Below are 15,635 nucleotides of genomic sequence, written 5' to 3' on the forward strand. Positions count from 1 at the left end.
TAATACTGACATAGTAGTATCTTCTATGTTTTAATTTCTCATTTATTTCATACATGTTTATTGCAGATGTGACATATTCAAATGCCTAAAGGATCCAGGCAGTTGACTCACAACATTGAAATTGTTGTAAGAAAAACCATGTGAAAAACTAGACAAAACGACAGAAGATCTGTTGAGGGTGAGGAAGAAGTTGGTCTTTGCAGATAGTATTTGGGAACATGGCTAGGACTAATGTCTTTCAGATTTTTTTTTCTGAGAAGCCAGATTATTGTGTAGAATTTCCCAAATATTAAATATTTATTCAAAATAAAATTTAAATACTGTGCTGACCCAACATAAAAATTCTACAGGTCAGATCTTGCCCAAGGACGAGAAGTTTGCTATTTCAGGTTGGAAAAAGTCTATTAAAGAATAAAAAAAAAAAAATGCTAGGCTTTGGGATATGAAGATAATTAGGATTTTTTTTTGTTTTGGTCTTTCAAGACATTCATAGACTTAGTAAGGGAGATTAAGCCCACCCCTAATGACTACACTTGCAGGACCAAGTCAAGAGTACAAATGTAGGCACCCAGTGTGTCCTCTTCTCTTCCCCCCAGTCCTTGCACCTTCCCTCACTAAAAGAAGGATCTTAGCTCTCACATCCAAGCTCTATCCACAACCCCTTAGGCAATTACAGAAGTCTAGGTCCACCATTAGGGCCTAGCGATGAGCACAGTAGCAGTAAATCAGCTCTGTGTAGTGTTGGGGAAAAGGACTATGGAGGAACTAGAGATAATTCCAGGGTCTAAGTTCCATGGTGAAGGAGGGGGGAAACAACAGGTTCCAGGTAAGCATGTCTCCTTGGCCCCTACAGTTTACTCACTTTGGAAAGGGTGATGGCCAGTGGAAGGTAAAATGGGGGTCTCTAAAGCATGCTATAGAGAGCAGGTTCACAATGGCTGACTGTAAGGATTGTACTTAGGGAGAACAACATGAAAACACATATTTTAGGCATTGGGTGATACGTATCCTTTGTTCTCAGCTATATGGCTAAAGAGGTTTATTCCCTGTGTAACGTACTTTGTGGCCACTTAGTCTCTTAACAAAATAGTCTGTGTGTACTTGAACTTAGGAAAGCCTGTATAATCAGCTTTTCATATCTAAGTTAAATGAGTAACCTGCTGCATTGTAAAGAAGAATTATTTATTTTGCTCATAAAATATCCTGTTAAGAAAGAAGCTCATGAATGTCTTTTACAGAGGACACAATTACAAATACTTTCTCTATTGGGTTTCTTGCCTCTCTATGTTAAAGCAGTCAACTCAATAACATGCAGCACTTCAAAGTCATAAAATACCATATTCAGAGCCATAGTTTTTAAATGTTAAATTTTTATTACCTCCTATATGTAAGTCGCAGGTATTATGTTTTTGTACTCTTTAGAAAAGAGGTTTTCAGTAAGATATTAAGGAAAGAAAGAAAGAAAGAAAGAAAGAAGAAAGAAAGAAAGAAAGAAAGAAAAGAAGAAGAGAGAGGAGGAAAGGGAGGGAGTGAAGAAGGAAAGAAAAGAGAAAGAGAGACAAAGACAGAAAGGGAGGGAGGGAGGGAAGGAGGGAGAGAGGAAGAAAGGAAGGAAGGAAGAAAGGAAGGAAGAAAAAAACAAACTAATATTCTTTAAAAACAAGAGGATGCTTTTAGGGTTGTTTGAAAACCTAGTTTGGACATAATTTCATAAGAGGACCACAGCTCTCCATTCCCAATGTTAATGGCTTGTTAGTCCACAAGAAAGACAGTACAATAGCAAAGTGAGGTGCACTGGTTAAGCATCTCCAATACATTAGTAATAAAATCTGAGCAGCTGTTCTAAAACTTGGAAATTTTCAAGCACAGTCAGAAGTACAGGTCCACAAAAGAGAACTCTAATATCACACGGAATAATTTTAATAGTTTTTTTCATGCTCAATGCACTGAGCATCCTCATTTCAGGGGTAAATAGCAGCCATAAAGGCAGCAAAGTTGTGATAAAAATGGATAATGAAGTTTATTCGCCAGTATTTTTCTGTTCATTTTAGAGTTATATTGTTCATAAACACTGAAGCATTGGTATATTTGAAAGATTATTTTGATGAGTATATGAACACACAAAAAGCCTGAACTTAAAGTTTTAATTATTAATATATGTATGTTGTCCCACATGGGTGTGCTAAGCAGAATTATGATCACAAGTACTTGTAGAAGCTGAAATACACAGATAAATTTAGTGAATATAAATGATATTTAGAAACAATTTAAAGTTCAAATGTCAATGAAACAGTTCTTAAGGAATTTATGAGCATATGTTAGATACAAGAAATATACAGAAAACTTGGTTTTCCATGCTTGAAAAATTGAACTTCTTGTTTATTTAGATTATTTCAGGAAGTCCACAGGGGAAAATCCCCCTGTAATAAAACCTTGAAATCAAAAATTAGATTATGTAGGTTAGACTATCCAGAGAGGACCAAAAATGATTTCTATCCTATAAGATATTCTATTTTCTAGTTATTCCGATTTTTTAAAAGCTGTAATATTGAGAACTCTCAACTGGAGCTATGATAATAGAGCTTTTTGACCACAGAAGTAGCTGAGACTAAACATAGGAAGATATAAGTGACAAACAGAACAGTGTTCTTAACAAATATAAAACCAATTTTAAAATGGCATAGGTAAAATTCAAGTACAACCTTGCATAATGTTTTACGTTGACTGTTAATTTTTTTCTTCTAGGCCAATAATCATTTTCATTAATTAATGAGATACCTTAAATTTCTATATCAGTTACTAATAGTATATGAATAATTATGGGATAGTCCCTCTAAAAGTATTGCTTGCTTTCATCTATGTTTCTTCATTTGTTCTGTCATTGAGAATAATTACAAACTCGTTAAATACAATTTTATAGTTTAAGGTGCCTAGCAAATTTTACTGTCAAATATTTGGAAACGAATAGCTTATTTCTTTAAGTGCTTCCAGACACTGCTATACATTTTTCCTTGCAGAGTATGTTGATGTAGCACATTGTCATTTTGTTTACAAATAAACCATAAAAATAAAACCCTGAAAATGTGGAAATTGCATGTAGAGTAGAAGCTTCCATAATCACCTTCTAATTAAGCAGTTTGCTGGATTCCAACCTATTTCCTCTTTTCTGTCTGTAATATGTTTACTAATAAGTATGCCTTTGGAACACTGATGACTACTAGGTTACTTATGAAGAGTTCCTTGGCACTTGTAGTCACTATGAGTTGAGTGCCTACCAAGAGTCCACTGAGGTTATTCTCAACTCCCTCATGCCAGATAAAACTGTGAAAGGTACTAGGTCATTTAGTTAAGCGTTACACCATTTGCTAATATCTGTGTGCCAAAGAAATTCTGTGCGCGTGTATGTGTGTGTGTGTGTGTGTGTGTGTGTGTGTGTGTATGTGTGTGTGTGTGTGTTTACATAAAAACTATGTCTAATGCTTTGGAAAAACTCAGTACAAAGAAATTAGTTTTAAAATGCTGTTAAATTAGCTTGTGGTTATTACAACTCTAAAATATTGGAGGAAATGATAAAATTTTTTAAAATCTGTATTCATATTTAATTAGGACTTGATTTAAAAAATTTTTGGTTTTGTTTTATTTCTTCTATTTAATTTCTCAACTCTCTTAATTAAAAAAAAACAAAACCTTACAAACACTGAAATCACACTGAATTACAAATATGAAGAGAACACCAATCTACAGATACATTTTCAATAAAAAACCTTGGTTCTATTTAAAAATATTTGCCAGACTGAATATTAAAATGATTTAAGCTAAATATCATTGCAAGAATATGCATGCACACTTTTTTAAAAATTCAAACTTTTTGTGACTATTTCAATTCCAGTGGCTTCAGGATAAAATGACTTATTCTCTGTGCTCTTCTTTGGGGTCATTCTAATGCAGGCATATAAAATGCACTTTTGAAAGATGAATAATAAGAATTTAATTTAATTTAATTTAATTTGCTCATAGTAACTTTCTAAAAGACAGGATAACTCCCAAATTAATGTATTAACTCACATATGCACAAGTAATCGTTCAGAAAAGCTTAACTGTGAAAAGATACCTCTACTGGGTTTAATAGAATCATGCTCTTATGTTATCTTTCTGCAAACCAATGTTCATTTTGACTATATTTGTTCATCTATCTATTCAACTACTTTATTACTGTCAAGCAGATACCTTACCTAAAACAAATTAGCTCCTCAGTTCAGAGATTTCATTCATTTGCATTTACAAGGATTTGGGCAGGGACAAGATCCACTGTCCAGTTAGACACATAGAGTGAATAAGTTGGTGGATTCAACAAGGGATCAGGGGAACTTCTGAGTAAGATAAATATATGAACAGGTTCTCTAACTTCCTTTCCAAAACCAGAATTAAATGATCAAAGAAAAGAAAAGAAAAAAAAAGAAAAACCTCTATGTCTGTATAAATGTGAAAATCAAAAAAGGCCGCCACTTCTTACACCAAGCCCCTAGGAATTTTGCCCTATTAGATCAGGTTTAAAAAGACCATAAAGAGGAACCTCAAACTTTTTTTCAAAAGAAAGCAGGAAGTATGCAGAGAAAAGCCTAGCAGAGCCTGTACAAAATGTCTTTAATTGGAGAGAATTAAAGCCTCTGGGAAAATGGGGGATACTCTAAATAATTTTCCACTGAACATGAGACAGCATCTGTGGAAGCCATGAGAATATGCCACAGAGAATATAACTGATTGATGGCCCATTTGCTGCTTTTCCAGATTCATCACCACTATCATATTATGGTCATCCTTTCCAAATACTTCTCCCCATCAATGACTGTGCAGAGAGGTGGTCCTAATGCAGTTCTGTTCCTGTGAGACATGAGACTCCTCCAACTAGAGATTTTGGCTCAAGGACTCCCCTTCATCCTGGCTGAACCTGCTTTGGAGCTCTGTTGCAGACTACCTGGCCCCCTTCCCTCTCTCTCTTCTTCACTGATGTAAAACCTACACGGTATCCGAAGGCTCTCTTTGCCTCCTTTGATTTCCTGATAGTTGTCCTTGATTGTCATTTCCAAATACACACCTGTTGCATGTGTAATCTCATCTTTGTTTCTGTTTCTCAGAAGATCCAAGATTTGTCTACAAAACAGGCAACAGGATAGGGATTTGGGACCGGCTCACTCACCACCAGGCAGGCAAGGAGATGCCATTCTGACTAGTATGTGGTCATTGAGAGTCCCTAGTAAAAAGTGATGGGCAAATTACTAGAGCTAACGTGTCCCAGGGTGACCTGAGAAAACCTGTTAATGTAGGGAAATGCTCCTTCAGGTGCAATTTTTGAAGCATTTTGAAAGATACGGGGTGCCTGTGACTACAAGGACAGTGGAATTGACTGGTTACTCTTATGCTGAATTGATGCCTGTTGAGGAACTTTCACAAAAGGTTATTAGCTAAATATGAGGCCTCTTATCTCCTGCGATGAAAGCAGACACAGCAGACAGAAAGACCTGAGGAACTGATAGAGCCATGGAGTTCCAGAGACATTTATATATGAAATTTAAATGTTCAGCCAAACAGGTATGTCATGCTAATATCAAGGCCATGGTTGGGAATTTCTGGGATCCTGAAACATGAAATGCGGAAATCAGTAGGGATGTTCTCTTCTGAATAATCCCTCTGAGCCTTCAGATCTTTTAGAAGTAAAAAAGTAAGCTCTAGTAAAAGCTAGAGCACATCCAGTGTTGGTAGCTACTGCAGAGGCATCTCCCTATTAACAGGTATTCCAAAGAAGGCTCCCCACCTCCTCTGATTGCCAAGACAATAGCTAGTGTTAAATCCCACCACAACACTGCACAGGACATGCTGGGCCTCATACTGGAGGAAAGACATTATTCACCAAAAGAGCTACAAGAATTAGCTAGCATGCTCCCATAGGAACTTGGGAAGTACCAATGGGACTGGAGTTTGAGAATGCTGTATCAAGAGGGGGCAAATGTAAGATTGCATTAAGCAAGAATTCACTGATTTGAGGTCACCTTTTTGGGGACATCTGTCAAGTACATCAGTGGATGGATAAAACTCTTTATTAGAGTGGCCCTTAGAAATCTAGAGAAAAAGATGTCCCAAGTGAGTGCAAATTGAAAGAATAAAGAGGCTGAAGGAAGTGGGAATGCTGGAGGGAAAATGCTATGTAAGTCCAGATAAACCACTAGAGAACTATGTTCCACAGGAGGCCCAAATGCAAAATTCACCAGAACCACTACGAAGTTCAGTGGTGGAATTCCTGTGAAGACCAAGATGACGGGAAGACAGGAATTCAGAGATGGAATTGTTAATATTCATAAGAATGACAAGGTCATCAAAGTAATAGAAGCCTGGGTAGTAAAAGTTTTAACACTAGAAACCAGCAGGCCACAATCATGATAAAGACAAGCAAACTTGCCCACAGGGAGTTGTGGAAATGGTTGATAGAGCACAGATGAAGTCCCTAGGAGCAACAAGCATACAGCCAACAAGAATCTACTAAGCATGTATAACCAGAAAGAGGAAAGAATGTAGGAGCAGTAGACTAAGGGAAGCCATCTCAATAAAAAGCTATGGTTCCTCATTAAGTTCTCAAATTTTAGATCCAGAAACCATGAACTAAAGAGAAGTATGTGTCTCTGGGAGGCAGTCACCCATAGTAATGTGGCAAATATAAACTCTAACGACTAGTCCTTTCCTCAAAGTAATCTATGATCTTTTACTCAGGTGACTATACTCAAGAGAAAGCATAATACTGAGACATTTCAGATTATTGTGCATAGGTTCTGAGTTGACATTGATACCTCGAGCTCCAAAACATCATACCAGGCCCACTGGTAAAGTGGGAGCTTATGGGATAAAGTAACAAATGGAATCTTTGCTCATATTGGAACCATGGGTCCATGGATCCACCCAAGAGTTATTTCTCCAGTCACTGAATATATAGTTGAAATTGATATACTTGGCAATTTGCTTAAACCTCAGATTGGTTCCCTAATGTGTGGATTAAGAGCTATCTCTCTATGGAAAACCAAATAGAAACCACTGAAACAGCCCTCCCTAGTCAAAATAATAAATCATATAAAATATGGCATGAACAAGGATAACGACAGAGATTAGTATCACCATTTGTATTATTTGCTAGGGCTGCCATAACAAAACACCACAGACTGAGTGGCTTAAACAACAGAAATTTATTGTTCCACAGTTTGGGAAGCTAAAAGTCTAAGTTCAAGATGTCAGCTGGTTTGGTTTCTTTTGAGACCTCTCTCCTTGACCTGCAGATGGCTACCTTCTCACTATATTCTCACATGGTCTTTCCTTTGTGTACTTAATCTCTGTGTCTTAATCTCCTCTTCTTATAAAGATAACAGTCATATTAGGTTAGGGCCCACCTTATAATCTAATTTTACCTTGTTATCTCTTTAAATCCATATCCAAATACAGTCACATTCTGGAGTACTGGGTGACAGGGATTCAACATATGAATTTTGGGGTGACATTTATATGGTGCGTTATCTTAAAAGACATGGATACATGGGTTAGGAAACCAGGGGGTAGAAGCAGAGGAGACCCTGCTAGCCATCATTCCCAATTACCCATTGAGGAATTTTGTGCTTCCGTGTTCCCACAACTGTGGACCTCCAAAGATTGAAGGTCTTAGCCCCCAAAAAGAACACACGCTTACAACAGAATATTGCCAAGATCTCTTTGAGCTCTTTGTGTCCAAGGACCAAAAATTAAGAGAAATCACCATCATGACTGCCTTAGCACAATGATGGCAGGAGGAAACATGCAAGGAACCCAGGTGATCCACTCTAGGACTTCTTGTACCCATTATAACCGTAAATGGACAAAGATAACAACCTTGGTTTTAAAAGGGCATCATTAACATGAGCCCAAACACATCAGAAATGAATGTTTGGGTCCCAGCACCAGGAAATCTACCAAGATCTACCAAAGTGATGAGGATGAGAATTTTGGAAAGATAGTTTAGGAGAAATAGGATAAATACCAGTCGTGACCCAGAGATCAAATGCAGTGAAAGAGGCTATAGTTTGTTCCATTAGACTCGCTCTTCTATGTTTCTTTTCAAGAAGAGAGGTCATAGAAACTAGGGAGCTACTGCATAAATCTACATAGAGAAGTAGATCTGTGCAACAAAAGGCTTGGGTTGTAGTGCCTGTGAAAAGCCCCAGCAGCCACCTTTTGGGAGTTATAATCACTTTCTCACAGAGGCCTCACTTCCCCTGGCCTCATTCCAGTGAGTGGTGACTGAGCATGGCAATGGGAACAATGCAGGCCCATTCCTGCAAGATGTGGAATTCTTCCAATAGGTGACTGTGACTTTGGCTTGAGGACTCCCTTATTTTGGCCAAAATGTTCATAAAACTATGTTACAATCTGAGCTTCTTCTTCGCCAATTTTAATTACCTCACTCTCCTTCACAAATGTCAGAACTGCATCACAGACTAAAGGCTCTCTCCAGCCTCAATTGCTTGTTCCTCTTTAATCTTTAAAAGCACTTCTCTCCAATACTTCTCTTGTAAGTCTAAACCTATGTTTGTATCTGCTTTTATCTGAGCTCACACATCTTAGAAGCTGCCATTGGAACACCGAGCATTGTAAAATCAGCTGCTTCCTACTAAAATAAAATGCTCCTATTTTTATTTGAGATCACACTAAATCTATAGATCAATTTAGGAAGAATTTTGTTTGGATATTTAAATCAACAAAACACAAAAACACTTTTTTGAAACACTCAGGTCAAAGAAGAAGAGGATTATTTTGAAAATATTAATATGAACACCATGTTTCAAAATATATGGCATATAACATACTTTGTAAGCAGAGGAATATTAACAGCAAATTTTGTATTACTATATAAAAATGAAAAAACTGAGTATTAAAATCAATAACCTAGAAAACTAATTAATGAACTTAATGATAGTGGGACAAAAGAAAGTAATAAAAAATGAGAGCAGCATTAATAAAAATTAAGATATGAACTGTAGAATTCATTTTAAAAATCAAGATCTGTTTGCTTGAAATGGTCAGTAAAATACACAGATCTCTAGGTGGCATAATAAAGAAAACAACACCTTCCTGCTTGAGGCTCCACTCAAAGCTGGCTGCCTTCCTCATCACCTTTTATAAGGGTTGGAGTAGTATTACTAGGTGTGGATGTGTTGTGCCTGCAGACACTGTGTAGAACCATATATTTAACTATAAATAAATTGTACGTGTAATTCTACAGTAACAAATGATGAAAGGAGTAGATTGTTTTATATAAAATATATATCAACAATTTATATTGTCTCAAGGAAAACTCAAAAATAACTAAAACAATAAAAATAAAATTAAAGAAAGTTTTCAGAAATATTACTATAATTAAAAGTGACGATTACAGCCAATTTTAACAGCATAATACTTTAACATCTGAAGAAACATTTGACTGCTGTTACAGAAGCACAACTTAGAAAAGATGAAAAGCTTCCCATGTTATGTTCACAATTGCTAACAAACCTGTAAAAAATAACAATATGAAATCTATAGCCTAAGCAAATTTATCAATATTGAAGCATAACTCTTTTTTTAATTACTTTTTAAATTTTTATACAATTTTTATAAGTTACTTTCTATTTACAGTTATTACAAAATATTGGCTATATTCTCCGTGTTGTACAGTACATCCTTCAGCCTCTCTTACACCCAATAGTTTGTATCTTCCACTACCCTACCCCTATGTGAGGCAGAACTCTTAATAAAATAATAAATTAAATCCCATCATGTATTTTTAAAAATGGGATTGACTTTATTACAGGAAAACATGGATGAATAACAAAAAATGACTTCACATAATTAATGGAAATACTTGTAAATAAAGAAAAATAACATTTTGTATCAAAATAAGTGGAAAATAATATAGCATATTAAAATAAATGGAAATTTAAGATTCCATACTGGATTTTAAAATATAGATAACTTTGAAAAACAAAAAAAGCTGGAAAATTTTTACATAAATTTTACTGAGCTTGATGACATCTCTTCAATGGAGATTTATACAGTAATTTAAAAATATTAATTTGATATAAAAGTCAAGTAAACATATTTATAAATAGAAATTAACAAAGCAGGCCTTTAAACTATCAGAAAAAAATAAACAGAAAAATGAACTTTCAAAAAGTATGCAGATTATTCAAATTTTGAGCTCCACCCTACATCATACACCAGGGTACATTTCAAATATATTAAAGGAGCAAAAATTTAAAATGAGGTAAGAATATACAAGGGAGAAAAGACAGCCTCTTCAATAAGTGGTGCTGGGAAAACTGGATAGCTACATGTAAAAGAATGAAATTAGAACACACCCTAACACCATACACAAAAATAAACTCAAAATGGATTAAAGACCTGAATGTAAGGCCAGAAACTATAAAACTTTTAGAGGAAAACACAGGCAGAACACTCTTTGACATAAATCACAGCAGGATCTTTTTTGACCCACCTCCGAGAGTAATAAAAATGAACAAATGGAATCTAATTCAACTTAAAAGCTTTTGCACAGCAAAGGAAACCATAAACAAGATGAAAAGACATCCCTCAGAATGGGAGAAAATATTTGCAAATGAAGCAACTGACAAAGGATTAATCTCCAAAATACACAAACAACTCACGCAGTTCAATACCAAAAAAACAAACAACCCAATCAAAAACTGGGTGGAAGACCTAAATAGATATTTCTTCAAAGAAGACATACAGATGGATAACAAACACATGAAAAGATGCTCAACATCACTAATTATTAGAGAAATGCAAATCAAAACTACAATGAGATATCACCTCACACCAGTCAGAATAGCCGTCATTAAAAAAATCTACAAACAATAAATGCTGCAGAGGGTGTGGAGAAAAGGGAACCCTCTTGCACTGTTGGTGGGAATGTAAATTGGTACAGCCACTATAGAGAACAGTATGGAGGTTCCTTAAAAAACGAAAAATAGAATTACCATATGACCCAGAAATCCCACTACTGGGCATATACCCTGAGAAAACCATAATTCAAAAAGACACATGCACCCCAGTGTTCATTGCAGCACTCTTTACAATAGCTAGAACATGGAAGCAACCTAAATGTCCATCAACAGAGGAATGGATAAAGAAGATGTGGTACATATATACAATGGAATATTGCTCAGCCATTAAAAGGAACGAAATTGGGTCAACTGTAGAGACATAGATGGACCTAGAGACTGTCATACAGAGTGAAGCAAGTCCGAAAGAGAAAAACAAATATCACATATTAATGCATATATGTGGAATCTAGAAAAATGGTATTGATGATCTTATCTGAAATACAGAAATAGAGACACAGACGTAGAGAACAAAATGTATGGATACCAAGGGGTAAAGGTGGGGGAGTGGGATGAATTGAGAGATTGGGATTGACATATATATAGTATTGATACTATGTATACAGTAGTTAACTAATGAGAACCCAGTGTATAGCTCAGGGAACTCTACTCAGTGTTCTGTGGTGACCTAAATGGGAAGGAAATCCAAAAAAGAGGGGATATATGCATACATATACTTTATCCACTTTGTTGTACAGTAGAAACTAACACAACATTGTAAAGCAACTATACGCCAATAAAAAATAATTTTTTTAAAATAAAATAAATAAATTTTAAAAATTAAAATTTTAAAAATTAAAGAAACAAATGCTAAATTAAACAACAGGAAATATAAATTATAACATGCAGGTATCTGGTCTTCAGACAGAAAGGGGCTTTCAAAACTGGATATAAATGAAAATATACCATCAAATAATAATTGATAGAAATCAACATGCGAAGCTTTCAATGTGAATTAAAAATTAACATAAGCATTAAAAAGCAAAAGGAGGGCTTTCCTGGTGGCGCAGTGGTTGAGAGTCCGCCTGCCGATGCAGGGGACATGGGTTCGTGTTCTGGTCCGGGAAGACCCTGCATACCACGGAGCGGCTGGGCCCGTGAGCCATGCCCGCTGAGCCTGTGCGTCCAGAGCCTGTGCTCCGCAACAGGAAAGGCCACAGCAGTGAGAGGCCCGCGTACCACACACACACACAAAAGAGTTAAAAGAGCTAAAAAATGGGAACCCGGCCACAGATGGGCCCACCCCCAACATCATAAAATTTACTACAAGGAACTCAACCAGGTTCTCAGAGCAAATATTTAGAGAAAAATCCCCTTGGGCTTCTGGCAGGGGCAGGGGAAAAGGAACCATTTTTAAATACTCCAGAGCACTCTGTTTTCAAGAAGGCCTGCCCTCTGGGGAAACTAGTGAACTAAACCCTAAGAAAGAGAGAAAGGAACAGAAAAAAACAATAATGACTGAGAATTTCCCCAAATTAATGTCAGACACCAAACCACAGATCCAGGAATATCAGAGAAAACCAAGCAGGATAAATGGCAAAAAAGCCCTTAAGCTAGGCATATCTTTTTCAAACTACAGAAAACTAAAGGGAAAGAAAAAAATCCTGAAAGAAGCAAGAGGGGGGTAAAAAACCCATCTTACCCACAGAGGAACAAAGATAAAAACTGCCTTCAACTTCTCCTCAGAAACCATGCAAGCAAGAAGAAAGCAGAGTGAAATATCTAAAACGTTGAGAGATTTCTACACATATCATGTAAATTCTCGGATCTTTAGTCCCACTGATGGTAGCTGGGGTAAAACTATTTCTAACCCTCTTCGTCACCTTCTGTCCTCTTCTCCCTGCCCTTTCTCTCACTTCCACCCCAGGCACCAGGGGAAGGGGTTGGCGGACTCACACATATGATGGAAGAAGGAGAGGCTGGGGAGGAGGTGCTAAGGACTAGCCACAGGGAGGGGCAAACTTCTGCTTCTGAGATACACATTCCTTTGTCATCTCAAGTCAGGGAGAAGAAGAAAAAGAGCAAGGATGGGGTGGGAAAGGCAATATTTTGAATCTCTATACAAAACTATAAAATTCATTTCTGCTTTGGAAGGGTGGAAAAGACATTTTACTTCTATCTGATAGAGAGCACGAACCTCCAAGAGGGTAAATATGGCATTGGAAATATTAAAGCGGAAGTTAATTTTGCAATTCCTCTTATTTTTGTTAACAACAGCAACAACAAAAGCTGAGCACGAGGAATTTGAAGACTTAGAGAAGATTTATACCATTGTTGTACCATTGCTTTGATTTGTACCATTGGTTTGTACCAATGATTTGTACCACTGTTTCATTTCTGCCTGACTCTTAATACTCAGTGAATTAAAAGGCCAGTTTTAAATGCAAAACAAAAACAAAAATAAAACAAACAAACAAAAAATTGTTGAGAGAAAAAAAACCCCACCAACCTAGAAGTCTGTAACCTGTGAAATTATCCTTCAAAAGTGAAGGAGAGAAAAAAAAAAAAAGTGAAGGAGAAATAGACTTTCTCAAATAAATAAAACTTGAGGGAATTTGTTGCCAGGAGACATGTCTTGCAAATGATGTTTCTAAAAGTGTTTTGGCAGAGGAGATGAGGCTCAGAGGCTGCCCCAGCCCCTGCAGGAGAGTTCTGCCTGGGCTCGGGAACACCCTAGCCAGACTCACTTGAGCACAGAGCATCCTGGAGACAGTGAAGCCGTCAGTCACCAGGGAGGCCACCATTCTGAGGTGAAGAGTAGAAAGTGCTTAAAGTTGGGGTAGGGGAGCAGAGGACTTTACTTTCTGCAGCCTGGTGCTAGCCAAGCCCCCAAGATACTTCCTCACTAATCTCACCCCACCCCCATGCTAACTTCCTGCAGGTCCCTTAACACTGCCCTTCACTTTGGCTAAAGGGGCAGAAAGAATTCTTCCATTGAAAGGAAGAAGGCCCATCAAGGAGAGGTCATGTGCCTGGTTGTCTAGTCAGTGACTGGCAGATAGCTAGGCCTCTGGAGCCTGATGGCCTGCACGATGGTTCTTTCTAGGCTGGATCCACTTCTAAGTCCCTCTGACCTCTGAAACTTAGGGCCAAGCCCCGCCCACAACGGGAGCCCAAGCATATGAGAACTAAGGTGGGACCATTTCAGGATGACTTCATCTTGACTTACACTTGAAAAAAATCTTCTAAGTTTAGCAAAATTGGCCCTCAGATTTTCTTGAGTCCTCTGAGCTGTTCCTACTAGCCACCAGCTGCCCCAGCTGCCCAGACCAAATCAAAGAAGACCTTGGCTAAACCCTATAAAAGGAAGGTGGTGGTGGTAGATAACGTTCACACTCCATTTCTGCTGCCAGGCACTTCATATAAAGACTTGATGACATGCAATTTGGCTAGAGGAGTACTTTCAGATTTGTTGCATCAGACCAGTGTCCCAAAGGAAGTTGCTGATTATATCATCTTTGGCATAGTTATACAGGAAGTGAAAACAAGCAATGTGGCTAGAGAGGCTGCCCTTGGAGATGACCTCTCTGATACATCTCCTGTATACGCTGTCACCATGGCTTGCATTTTTGCTAACCAAACCAGGACCACAGGTGTTGGCTTGATTACTTCTGGCCAGTATGATGTGGTCATGGCAGGTGGTGTAGAGTTAATGTCCTATGTCCCTATTTGTAATTTGAGGAAACACATGCTTGATCTCAATAAGTCCAAGACTCTAGGTCAGTGACTGTCTTTAATATCTAAATTCAGATTGAATTTCCTATCATCTGAGCACGACCATGTATCACTCTGAAGACTGACTTGCCTCTGCCTTGCTGTTTCTCGACTGGAACAGGGTGAGTATGCACTGCACTTGCACAGTCTGGCCAAGAAGGCACAGGATGAAGGACTCCCTTCTGATGTTGTACATCTTCAAAGTACCAGGAGAAGATACAGTTACCAAAGATAGTGGCATTTGTCCTTCTTGAAGCAGATGGCCAAAATAAAACTTGCATTCATCAAGCCCTATGGCACAGTGACAGCTGCAAATTCTTCTTTCCTGACTGATGGCGCATCTGCAGTGCTGAGGAAAAGGCTCTGGCCTTGGGTTATTACCCGAAGGCATATTTGAGGGATTTTGTGCATTTGTCTCAGGATTCGAAAGATCAACTTTTACTCGAACCAACATATGCTACTCTAAAAGTGATAGAAAAGGCAGGATTAACAATGAATGGTATTGATGCTTTGGAATTTCATGACGCTTTCTCAGGTCAGATTTTAGCTAATGGTAAAGCTATAGATTCTGATTAGTTTATACAAAACTACATGGATTAAAAAAAAGTTGGGTTGCCTCCTTTGAAGAAGTTTAACAACTGGGGTGAGTCACTGTCCTTGGGACACCTGTATGGAGCCACTGGCTGCCAAAAAATTATGGAAGGAAGCAGGCCAGTATGGCTTAGTGGCTGTCTATGCAGGTGGAGTGAAGGGCCATGCTATGATAGATAACAGACCAGGAAAAAGTGACTTGGAGTTTCTGTGCAACACTCACACTAGACAAGGCCATTTCAGTACATTACTGAATGACATATATAGTCACTACTTCTCTTAGGAAAACACAATTTGTGGCCTTCTGTTAAACCTTTGCAATTAAACCTTGCTAGTGTTCCGAGCTTTCCAAAAATCATGGTTTACTGCTATTTCAGGGAC

The 15,635-nt window shown here is 37.6% G+C and overlaps 1 pseudogene; it reads left to right on the top strand.

Annotated features, from left to right (window-relative positions):
* The first annotated feature begins 705 nt into the window (after nucleotides 1-705).
* Nucleotides 706-15,635, top strand: part of LOC132426341 (trifunctional enzyme subunit beta, mitochondrial-like) — an 87,142-nt pseudogene continuing 72,212 nt past the window's right edge.

Source organism: Delphinus delphis, chromosome 5 (genome assembly GCF_949987515.2).
Source record: "Delphinus delphis chromosome 5, mDelDel1.2, whole genome shotgun sequence".
NCBI lineage: Eukaryota > Metazoa > Chordata > Mammalia > Artiodactyla > Delphinidae > Delphinus > Delphinus delphis.